The sequence below is a fragment of the Bos grunniens genome, chromosome 22, assembly GCF_055505025.1.
Source record: "Bos grunniens cultivar Pamir isolate PY7600 chromosome 22, Bosgru_T2T1.0, whole genome shotgun sequence".
NCBI lineage: Eukaryota > Metazoa > Chordata > Mammalia > Artiodactyla > Bovidae > Bos > Bos grunniens.
Window position 1 is genome coordinate 58,627,473 of NC_141186.1, and position 11,289 is coordinate 58,638,761.

Consider the following 11,289-nt stretch of genomic DNA (forward strand, 5'->3'; position numbering starts at 1 on the left):
CTCCCTCCCAGTAACAAGTGCATGGCCCTTTCAGCAGCAGAGCAATGGGTCAATGCTAAATATTAGTATTATTAATTATTGCTGTTACTATTATTCTCCCCATAAGGGTGAGATTCTTCAAATACAGTGTAGAGCAATAAATATTTGGCTCTGTGTTGGGCAAAGGTATTTTTTCCCTCTTGAGCTTATTTCTAAAGTGGCTTTTCAATAAAACAGACTCTAAAAAGGCCAAAATCGTAAGAAGCTGAATCAAAACTTAGAAAATCCAGGACTATGGTGTTGAATGCTCAGATGCCGGGGCCCTGGTGTAACAAAACTGAGGGAAATGAGTCACTCAGCACGGGCCCACTGCAGTCGCCCAAGTCTGGGAGGCATAGAGAGTCCCACACAGGACAAACCCAGGGAGAAACTCGCCAAGTCACATATTAATCAAACTAGCAAAAAGTAAATTCAAAGCAAAAAGTATTAAAAGCAGCAAGGGAAAAGCAACAGATAGTATACAAGGGAATCCCCAAAAGTTTATCAGCTGATTTCTTCACCAGAAACTCTGCAGGCCAGAAGGGAGTGGCCAGATACATTTAAATTGATGAAAGGGAGAAACCTACAAACCAAGATTACTCTACCCAGCAAGGATATCATTTAGATCTGATGGAGAAATCAAAAGCTTTACAGACAAGCAAAAGCTAAAAAAAATTCAGCACCACCAAACTAGCTTTACAACAAATTCCAAAGGAACTTCTCCAAGTGGGAAACACAAGTGAAGGAAAAGACCTACGAAAGCAAACCCAAAACAATTAAGAAAATAGTAATAGGAACATACATACCAATAATTACCTTAAATGAAAATGGATTAAATGCTCCAACCAAAATACATGGACTGGCTGAATGGACATAAAAATAAGACCCATACAAGATGCCCACTTTAGACCTAGGGACACGCAGAGACTGAAAGTGAGGGACTGAAAAAAGATATTCCATACAAAAGGAAATTAAAGGAAACCTGGAGGAGCAATACTCAGTTGAGTTCAGTTCAGTCGCTCAGTTGTGTCCGACTCTTTGCAACCCCTTAAACTGCAGCACCCCAGGCCTCCCTGTCCATTACCAACTCCCAGAGCCTACCCAAACTCATCTCCATCGAGTCGGTGATGCCATCCAACCATCTCATCCTCTGTCATCCCCTTCTCCTCTTGCCCTCAATCTTTCCCGGCATCAGGGTCTTTTCAAATGAGTCAGCTCTTCACATCAGGTGGCCAAAGTATTGGAGTTTCAGCTTCAACATCAGTCCTTCCAATGAACACCCAGGACTGATCTCCTTTAGGGTGGACTGGTTGGATCTCCTTGCAGTCCAAGGGACTCTCAAGAGTCTTCTCCAACACCACAGCTCAAAAGCATCAATTCTTCGGTGCTCAGCTTTCTTCACAGTCCAACTCTCACATCCATACATGACCACAGGAAAAACCATAGCCTTGACTAGACAGAGCTTTGTTGGCAAAGTAATGTTTCTGCTTTTTAATATGCTATCTAGGATGGTCATAACTTTCCTTCCAAGGAGTAAGCGTCTTTTAATTTCATGGCTGCAATCACCATCTGCAGTGATTTTGGAGCCCCAAAAATAAAGTCTGACCCTGTTTCCACTGTTTCCCCATCTATTTCCCATGAAGTGATGGGACCGGATGCCATGATCTTCGTTTTCTGAATGTTGAGCTTTAAGCCAACTTTTTCACTCTCCTCTTTCACTTTCATCAAGAGGCTTTTTAGTTCCTCTTCACTTTCTGCCATAAGGGTGGTGTCATCTGCATATCTGAGGTTACTGATATTTCTCCCGGCAATCTTGATTCCAGCTTGTGCTTCATCCAGCCCAGCGTTTCTCATGATGTACTCTGCATATAAGTTAAATAACCAGGGTGACAATATACAGCCTTGACAAACTCCTTTTCCTATTTGGAACCAGTCTGTTGTTCCATGTCCAGTTCTAACTGTTGCTTTCTGACCTGCATACAGATTTCTCAAGAGGCAGGTCAAGTGGTCTGGTATTCCTCTCTCTTTCAGAATTTTCGACAGTTTATTGTGATCCACACAGTCAAAGGCTTTGGCAAAGTCAATAAAGCAGAAATAGATGTTTTTCTGGAACTCTCTTGCTTTTTCCATGATCCATCAGATGTTCACATTTGATCTCTGGTTCCTCTGCCTTTTCTAAAACCAGCTTGAACATCTGGAAGTTCACAGTTCACATATTGCTGAAGCCTGGCTTGGAGAATTTTGAGCATTACTTTACTAGCATGTGAGATGAATGCAATTGTGCAGTAGTTTGAGCATTCTTTGGCATTGCTGTTCTTTGGGATTGGAATGAAAACTGACCTTTTCCAGTCCTGTGGCCATGGCTGAGTTTTCCACATTTGCTGGCATATTGAGTGCAGCGCTTTCACAGCATCATCTTTCAGAATTTGGAATAGCTCAACTGGAATTCGATCACCTCCACTAGCTTTGTTCGTAGTGATGCTTCCTAAGGCCCACTTGATTTCACCTTCCAGGATGTCTGGCTCTAGGTGAGTGATTACACCATCATGATTATCTGAGTCATGAAGATATTTTTTGTACAGCTCTTCTGTGTATTTTCTCTTCTTAATATCTTCTGCTTCTGTTAGGTCCATACCATTTCTGTCCTTTATTGAACCCATCTTTGCATGAAATGTTCCCTTGGTAGCTCTAATTTTCTTGAAGAGATCTCTAGTCTTTCCCATTCTATTGATTTTTCCTCTATTTCTTTGCACTGATCACTGAGGAAAGCTTTCTTATCTCTTTTTGTTAATCTTTGGAACTCTGCATTCAGATGGGTATATCTTTCCTTTTCTTTTTTGCTTTCACTTCTCCTCTTTTCACATCTATTTTTAAGGCCTCCTCAGATAGCCATTTTGCTTTTTTTGCATTTCTTTTTCTTGGGGATGATCTTGATCCCTGTTTCCTGTACCTCAACATAATAAAGGCCAAATACAACAAACTCACAGCAAACATCATTCTCAATGGTGAAAAACTGAAAGCATTTCCTCTAAGATCAGGAACAAGACAAGGATGTCCACTCTCACCGCTATTATTCACTATCACTTTGGAAGTCCAGCCATGGCAATCAGAGAAGAAAAAGAAATAAAGGAAATCCAAATTGGAAAAGAAGACTCACTGTTTGCAGACGACATAATACTTTACATAGAAAACTCTAAAAATGCCACCAGAAAACTACCAATGTAATCAATGAATCTGGTAAAGTCGCAGGATACAGAATTAATGCACAGAAATCTCTCGCTTTCCTATATACTAACAATGAAAGATCAGAAAGAGGAATTAAGGAAACAATTCCATTTACTATTGCAAAAAAAAAAAAATACCTAGGAATAAACCTACCTAAGGAGGCAAAAGACCTATACTCGGAAAACTATAAGATACTGATGAAGATGCAAACAGATGGCAAGAAATACCATGTTGCTGGATTGGAAGAATCAATATTGTGAAAATGACCATACTACCCAAAGCAATCTATAGATTCATTGTAATCCCTATCAAATTACTAATGGCATTTTTCACAGAATTAGATTAAAAAAACTTAAACTTTGTATGGAAACACAAAAGATGCCAAATAGTCAAAGTGATCTTGAGAGAGAAAAACAGAGCTGGAGGAGTCAGGCTCCCTGACTTCAGACAATACTACAAAGCTACAGTCATCAAAAGTGTCTGGTACTGACATAGAAACTCACACACAGGTCAATCCAACAGGACAGAAAGCCCAGAGATAAACCCACATACGTCTAATCACCTCATCTGACAAAGGAGGCTGGAATATACAATGGACAAAAGATAGTCTCTTCAGTAAGTGGTGCTGGGAAAACTGGACAGCTACATGTCAAAGACTGAAATAAGAACCTACTAACACCATACACGAAAATGGATTAAAGACCTAAATGTAAGACTGTTCACTATAAGACTTAGAGGAAAACATAGGCAGAACACTTTTTGACATAAATCACAGGAAAGCCTTCCTGACCCACCTCCTACAGTAATTAAAATAAAAACAAAATAAACAAATGGGACTTAAAAGCTATTTCACAGCAGAGAAAGCTGTAAAGATGGAAGATCATATTCTCCTCTGAACAGGAGAAAATATTGCAAACGAAGCAACAGACAGGAATTAATCTCCAAAATATACAAACAGTTCATGCGGCTCAATATCAAAAACAAAACCAACAACCCAGTCGAAAAATGGGCGGAAGGCCTAAACTTCTTCTCTAAAGAAGACTGCAGATGGCTGTATGAAAAGACGCTCAACACCCCTAATTATCAGAGAAACACAAATCAAAACCACAGTGAGGCATATTACCTCACACTGGTCAGAACGGCCATCATCTGAAAATCTACAAACAGTACAAGCTGGAGAGGATTTACTGGAGAAAAAGAGCACCGTCTTTCACTGCTGGTGGAAATGTAAAGTGATACAAGCAGTGCGGAGAACAGTAGGGAGGTTCCTGAGAAAACTAAAAATAAAACCGCCGCATGAGCCAGCAATCCCACTCCTAGGCACATACCCTGAGGAAGACACGTGTAGCCCAAGGCTCCCTGCAGCGCCAGTTACAGCAGCCAGGACACGGAAGCAGCCTGGATGTCCATCAACAGATGAACGGGCAAAGAAGAGGTGGTGCACACACAGTGGAGCATATACGCAGCCAGAGGAAGGCACAAACTGGGTCATTCGTGGTCATCGTGGAGCGCTGGGATGAACGCCCTGTGCGTGCAACAGCGTCTCACTAGCCGCCTGTCTCACACACGTCAGTGCGTGCGTGCCAGTGCCAGTCTCTCGATTCATGCCACCCTCTCCTTCCCCGCTGGTCCTCAAGTCCATCGTCCACATCTGTGTCTATTCCTGCCCTGCAAATAGGTTCAGCAGCACCGTCTTTCTAGGCCCACACACTAACACGTGTACAATAGATAGCCGGTGGGGAACCAGCTGGTGGGAAAGCACTTGGTGTTCTAGACCACACTGCAGTGTGCCTATGCGTGAATGCACTATGAGGGATTGCCGTTTCCTCCTCCAGGGGATCTTCCTGACCCAGGGATCAAACCCAGGCCTCTTGCATTGCCAGCAGACTAGGAAAGAAGTACGTCAAGGCTGTATACTGTCACCCTGCTTATTAAACTTACACGCAGAGTACATCATGAGAAATGCCAGGGGGGATAAAGTACAAGCTGGAATCAAGATTGCTGAGAGAAATATCAATAACCTCAGATATGCAATGACACCACCCTTACGGCAGAAAGTGAAGAAGAACTAAAGAGCCTCTTGATGAAAGTGAAAGAGGAGAGTGAAAAAGCTGGCTTTTTGAGTTCACACTCTGAACTCAACATTCAGAAAACTAAGATCATGGCATCCAGTCCCATCACTTCATGGCAAACAGAAGGGGGAGAAGTGGAAGCAGTGACAGATTTTATTTCCTTGGGCTCCAAAATCACTGCAGATGGTGATGGCAGCCATGAAATTAAAAGACGCTTGTTCCTTGGAAGAAAAGCTACAACCAACCTAGACAGCATATTAAAAAGCAGAGACATTACTTTGCCAACAAAGGTCCATCTAGTCAAAGCTATGGTTTTTTCAGTAGTCATGTATGAATGTGAGACTTTGCACTATAAACAAAGCTGAGCACTGAAGAATTGATGCTTTTGAACTGTGGTGTTGGAGAAGACTCTTGAGAGTCCCTTGGACTGCAAGGAGATCCAACCAGTCCATCCTAATGGAAATCAGTCCTGGGTGTTCATTGGAAGGACTGACACTAAAGCTGAAACTCCAATACTTTGGCCACCTGATGTGAAGAGCTGACTCATTGGAAAAGACCCTGATGCTGGGAAAAACTGAAGACGGGAGGAGAAGAGGACGACAGAGGATGAGACAGTTGGATGGCATCACTGACTCAATGGACATGAGTTTGAGTAAGCTCCGGGAGAGTTGGTGATGGACAGGGAAGCCTGGCGTGCTGCAGTCCATGGGGTCACAAAGAGTTGGACACGACTGAACTGAGTGGGAAACTGCTGTGTGACACAGGGAGTTCATCTCAGTGCTCTATGATGACCTAGAGGGGTGAGATGAGGGGGTGGGAGGGAGGCTCACAAGGGAGGGGACATATGTATTCATGTAGCTGATTCATGACTTTGTACAGCGGAAATGAACACAACATTGTAAAAGACAATGGGGCTTCCCTGGTGGTCCAGTGGTTTAAGAGTCTGCCTTGCAACACAGGGGACGCCGGTTCGCTCCCTGGTCTGGGAAAATCCCACATGGCACAGAGCAACTACGCCCACGTGCCACGACGACTAAGCCCGCGGCGCTAGAGCCTGCGAGCCGCAGCTAGAAGCCTGTGCGCCCTAGAGCCGTGCTTCACAGAGCCACCCCAACGAGAAGTCCGTGCATCACCACTAGAGCCTAGCTCCTGCTCGCTGCAACTAGAAAAGGCCCATGTGCAGTGATGAAGACCCAGCACAGCCAAAAGTAACTAAATAAAATTATTTTTTAAAAGACAATAGATAGTTAATATATTTTATATTAAAAAAGCAATGAAAAGACAACCATCAGAATGCGAGGAAATATTTTCAAATGAAGCAACTGACAGAGATTAATCTCTGGGAGTTGGTGACAGATAGAGAGACCTGGCGTGCTGCGGTTCATAGGGTTGCGGAGATTCGGACATGGCTGAGCGACTGAACTGAACTGAATCTCCAAAATGTACAAACAGCTCATGCAGCTCAATATCAAAGAAACAAAAAACACAATCAAAAATTGGGCAGAAGACCTAAACAGACATTTCTCTAAAGAAAACACGGAGATGGCCAACAAATACATGAAAAGATGCTCAACAATGCTCATTATTAGAGACGTGCAAATCAAACTACAATGAGGTATCACCTCACGCCATCGTCCAAACATTTATGACCAATAAATGCTGGAGAGGATTTACTGGAGAAAAAGGGAACCCTCTTTCACTGCTGGTGGAAATGTAAACTGATATAGCCACTATAGGCAACAGTGTGGAGGTTCCAGAAAAAAATAAAAATAAAGCTACCATTGATTTAGAAATCCCACTGCTGCTAAGTCGCTTCAGTCGTGTCCGACTCTGTGCGACCCCATAAACGGCAGCCCACCAGGCTCCGCCGTCCCTGGGATTCTCCAGGCAAGAACACTGGAGTGGGTTGCCATTTCCTTCTCCAATGCATGAAAGTGAAAAAGTGAAAGTGAAGTCGCTCAGTTGTGTCTGACTCTTCGCGACCCCAGGGACTGCAGCCCACCAGGCTCCTCCGTCCATGGGATTTTCCAGGCAAGAGTCCTGGAGTGGGGTGCCAGTGCCTTCTCCGATGGTTACACCCTGAGAAAACCGTAATTCAAAAAGACACACGTAGCCCAATGTTCATGCAGCACTCTTTACAATAGCCGGGACATGGAAGAAACCTAAATGTCCATCAGCAGATGAATGGATAACGAAGATGTGGCACCTAACACAATGGGATATTACTCAGCCATAAAAAGGAATGAAACTGGTTAACTTTCAGAGACATACATCGACTTAGAGACTGTCATACACAGTGAAGTAAGTCAGAAAGAAAAAGAAATACCATATATTAACACACACACGTATATATGTATGACATCTCCAAAAGTGGTACAGATGAACATACACGCAAAGCAGAAATAGAGACACGGAGCTAGAGAGCAAACACGGACACCAAGGGAGGAAGGGGCGGTGGGGGGGGGGGAGGGGTGGAGGCCGGGATTGGCGCATGCGCACTGCTACTTATAAAACAGGTCACTAGGAGAAGCACCGTGTGGCACAGAGAACTCTACTCAGCGCCCCGTGGGGGCCGAAATGGGAAGGAAATCCAAAACGGGGTACACATACACTATGGCTGATTCACTTTGCTGAACAGCAGAAACCAACACGACCTTGCCAAGCAGCTATACTCCGGTGAAAATTGAAAAAACCCACTACTTCTACTATTACTGCCATTCTCCTCACAAGCATGAGGTTCCTCAAACACGGCATACGATAATAAGCATTTGGCTCTGTGTTGGGCAAAGGTATTTTTTTCCCTCTTTGGTTTATTTCTAAAGTGGCTTTTCAACAAAACAGACTAAATAGGTGAAAATCCTAAGAGGCCAAGTCAAGAATTAGGAAGTCCAGGACTTTGGTGTTGAAGGTCCGTATATAACAAAACTGCGGGAGGTGAGCAGCTCAGCACGGGCCCACGGCGGCCGCGTGGGGATGTAGGCCGCCCTGTGGCCAGACCGTGTGGTTTTTCAAGAAGGGCTGAGTATTCAGGTTTTCAGGGTAAAGCCTCCTCCTCTTTCTGTATGTTGACAAGCACCGCGAGGAGGGCGCAAAGTCTGACTGCACGCTGAGCGTGGCGTTTGTGCACGCAGCACCCAGCCTAGGGTGTGCACCAAACCTCCTGTTTTCAAGACAGAGAAGCTGAGGTCCAGGGAGGTGCGGGCCTCTATCCCAGACCACACGCACAGCAGAGGGACCGTCAAGGCCACGACTCGTGCCTCCTGGGGGAGCCCTTTCCCGACACAGGGCACCCCAGAGGCGGCAGAGTCATCCGCATGCGGGTGGGGAGGATCAAGTTCGCATGTCGTCCAGATGTACATACGTGAGCACACGTGTGTGTGCACACACTCACGTGTCTTCTGCAATTATGTTTAAAACCAGCTCAAAGTTCCCCGGGCTGGGAACTGGGCCTTCCTGAGGCCTCACAGGGATGTGCTGTGCCCAGCAGAAGGCCCAGGGACCCCAATCCTTGCAGACTCCCTGCCCCCAAACTCAAGGGACTCGCTCAGCGAGACCCGGGTCAGGGAGTCCTTTTCTCCACCTGAGTTGCAGCCGAGCCCTGCAGCTTCAGAAGAGACTGCAACATGTTCCCTGAGCCCCTAGGAGGTCGCCCATCCCCAGGTTCAAGGGAGGACAGTCTCAGGGGAATGAGAAGTGACAGCTTCAAAGCCCCCTACCAGGAGGAGGGACAAGGGCTCTGGCCGAGGCTGTCCCACGGCAGCCACACACGGGGTCCCGAGCCTCCACTGGCTCCACAGAGGCTCAAGGAAGACAGTGGATTCAGGTCGGGACGCCCATGCCAGGCACAGAGTGCCATGAACTTCCTCTAGCCACCTCTGACAGGTCACCATGCTCTGGCCCTGCTTCCCTGGGCCCCCCCCTCTGTCTGCCCGCCCTCTTCACTGACCTGCCATCGTCTCTCCCCCGAGGAAGTCACAGCCTCCTCCCAGGCCTCTCTGCCTCCACCCAGGCTCCGTCAAGCCAGCCTCCCAGCTGCAGCCAGGTGAATCCATTCCCAGCATGCCGTGCTCTGCTCTGCCTCTGGGCCTTTGCACATGCTTGTCCCTCTGGCTTCTGCGGGGCTGGCTCTTTCGGGTTCATAAGACTCAGTTCAAATGCCAACACTTCAAGGACACAGCACCAACCACCCTGGCTTCAGCACCCCTCCTCCGTTTCTGTCTCCTTATGGCGTGTACCGCTATCTGAAACGTTACTTCTCACTTCCTAGAGGCTGTGCAGGATAGTGGTGGTTAAAAGCAGGGACGCTGGAGCAGACACCCTGAGTTCAAGCCTGCCTCTGCCATTTACTGCTGTGCAGTTTAGGGCAAGCGACATAACTTCTCTGTGCCTGCCTGTCTCTATTTATAAAATGGGAGCGGTGACAGAATTATCGCAGTGATTGAATGAACTAATGCATGTAAATTGCAACACACAGGGCCTAGTGCATCATACGGACTGAGGAAGCACGAGGTTTAATTAACATGCTGTTAACTTTCCCGAGGGTAGGGCTTTGTCTGTCTTTATGGCCACTGGGTCTCCAGTGCCCAGCACATAGCTGAGGGTTAATATCTGTTAACCAAGAAAGAACGATGATAAAATGGACAACCTAGGAGAAGTGGACAAATTCCTAAAAGTGTACAATCTCCCAAGACTGAGTCAGGAAGAAATAGAACATATAAACATACAAATTACCAGTAATGAAATTGAATCGGTAATTTTAAAACTCCCAAAAAAACCAAAGTCCAGGACTAGATGGCTGCAGAGGTGAATTCTGCCAAACACTTAGAGAAGAGTGAACACCTATCCTTCTCAAACTATTAAAAAAAAAAAAAAATCACAGAGGTAGGAACACTTCCAAACTTATTTTAGGAAGCCAGCAGTACCCTGACACCCAAACCAGACAAAGATCTCGCAAAAAGAAAATTACAGGCCAACGTCACTGATGAACATAGACGCAAAAACCCTCAACAAAAGAGTGGCAGACTGAATCCAACAACAAAGGGCCAGACACCATGATCAAGCAGGATTTATCCCAGGGACGCAAGGCTTTTTCAGGATCCATAAATCAATCAGTGTGACACATCGCACTGACAAATTGAAGAACTGAAATCACGTGATCATCTGACTAGATGCAGAAAAAGCTTGTGACAAAGTTCAACATCCGTTCATGATTTAAAAAAACCCTTCAGAAAGTGGGTATAGAGGGAACATACCTCAACATGATAAGCACCATATATGACAAATCCACAGCAAACAGCATTCTTGGTGTTGAAAACCCAAAGGCGTCTCCTCTGAGATCAGGACAAGACAAGCATGCCCATCCACTCTCACCATTTTTATTCAGCATAGTTCTAGGGGTCCTAGCCATGGCATTCAGAGAAGAAAAATGAAAGAATTTCAAGCTGGAAAAGGAGTAAAATGTTCACTGTTTGCAGATAACATGATACTATACATAGAAAAATCCTAAAGACACCACCAGAAAGCTACTAGAGCTAATCAATGAATTCAGTAAAGCTGCAGGATACAAAATTAATATACAGGAATCTGTTGTATTTCTATACACTAACAACAAACTGTAGGAAGAATTTAAGGAAACAATCCCATTTACCACTGCATCAAAAAGGTTAAAGCACCTGGTGATCGGCCTACCGACGGAGGCAAAAGGCCGGTGCTCAGAAGACTGTGAGAGTCTGATGAAGAAACTGGAGACACAGACGAAAAGACAGCGCATGTTGGGCTGGAGGAATTAATGTTGTTAAAGCATCACATGATATCACTCATATGTGGAATATAATTTTTAAAAATGAGATACCAATGAACTTGTTTATAAAACAGAGACGGACTAAAAGACATAGAAGACAAACTTACGGTTCGCCAAGGGGAAGCGCGTGGCGAGGGATAAACCCGGTACTTGGCATTTACATGCACACACCCC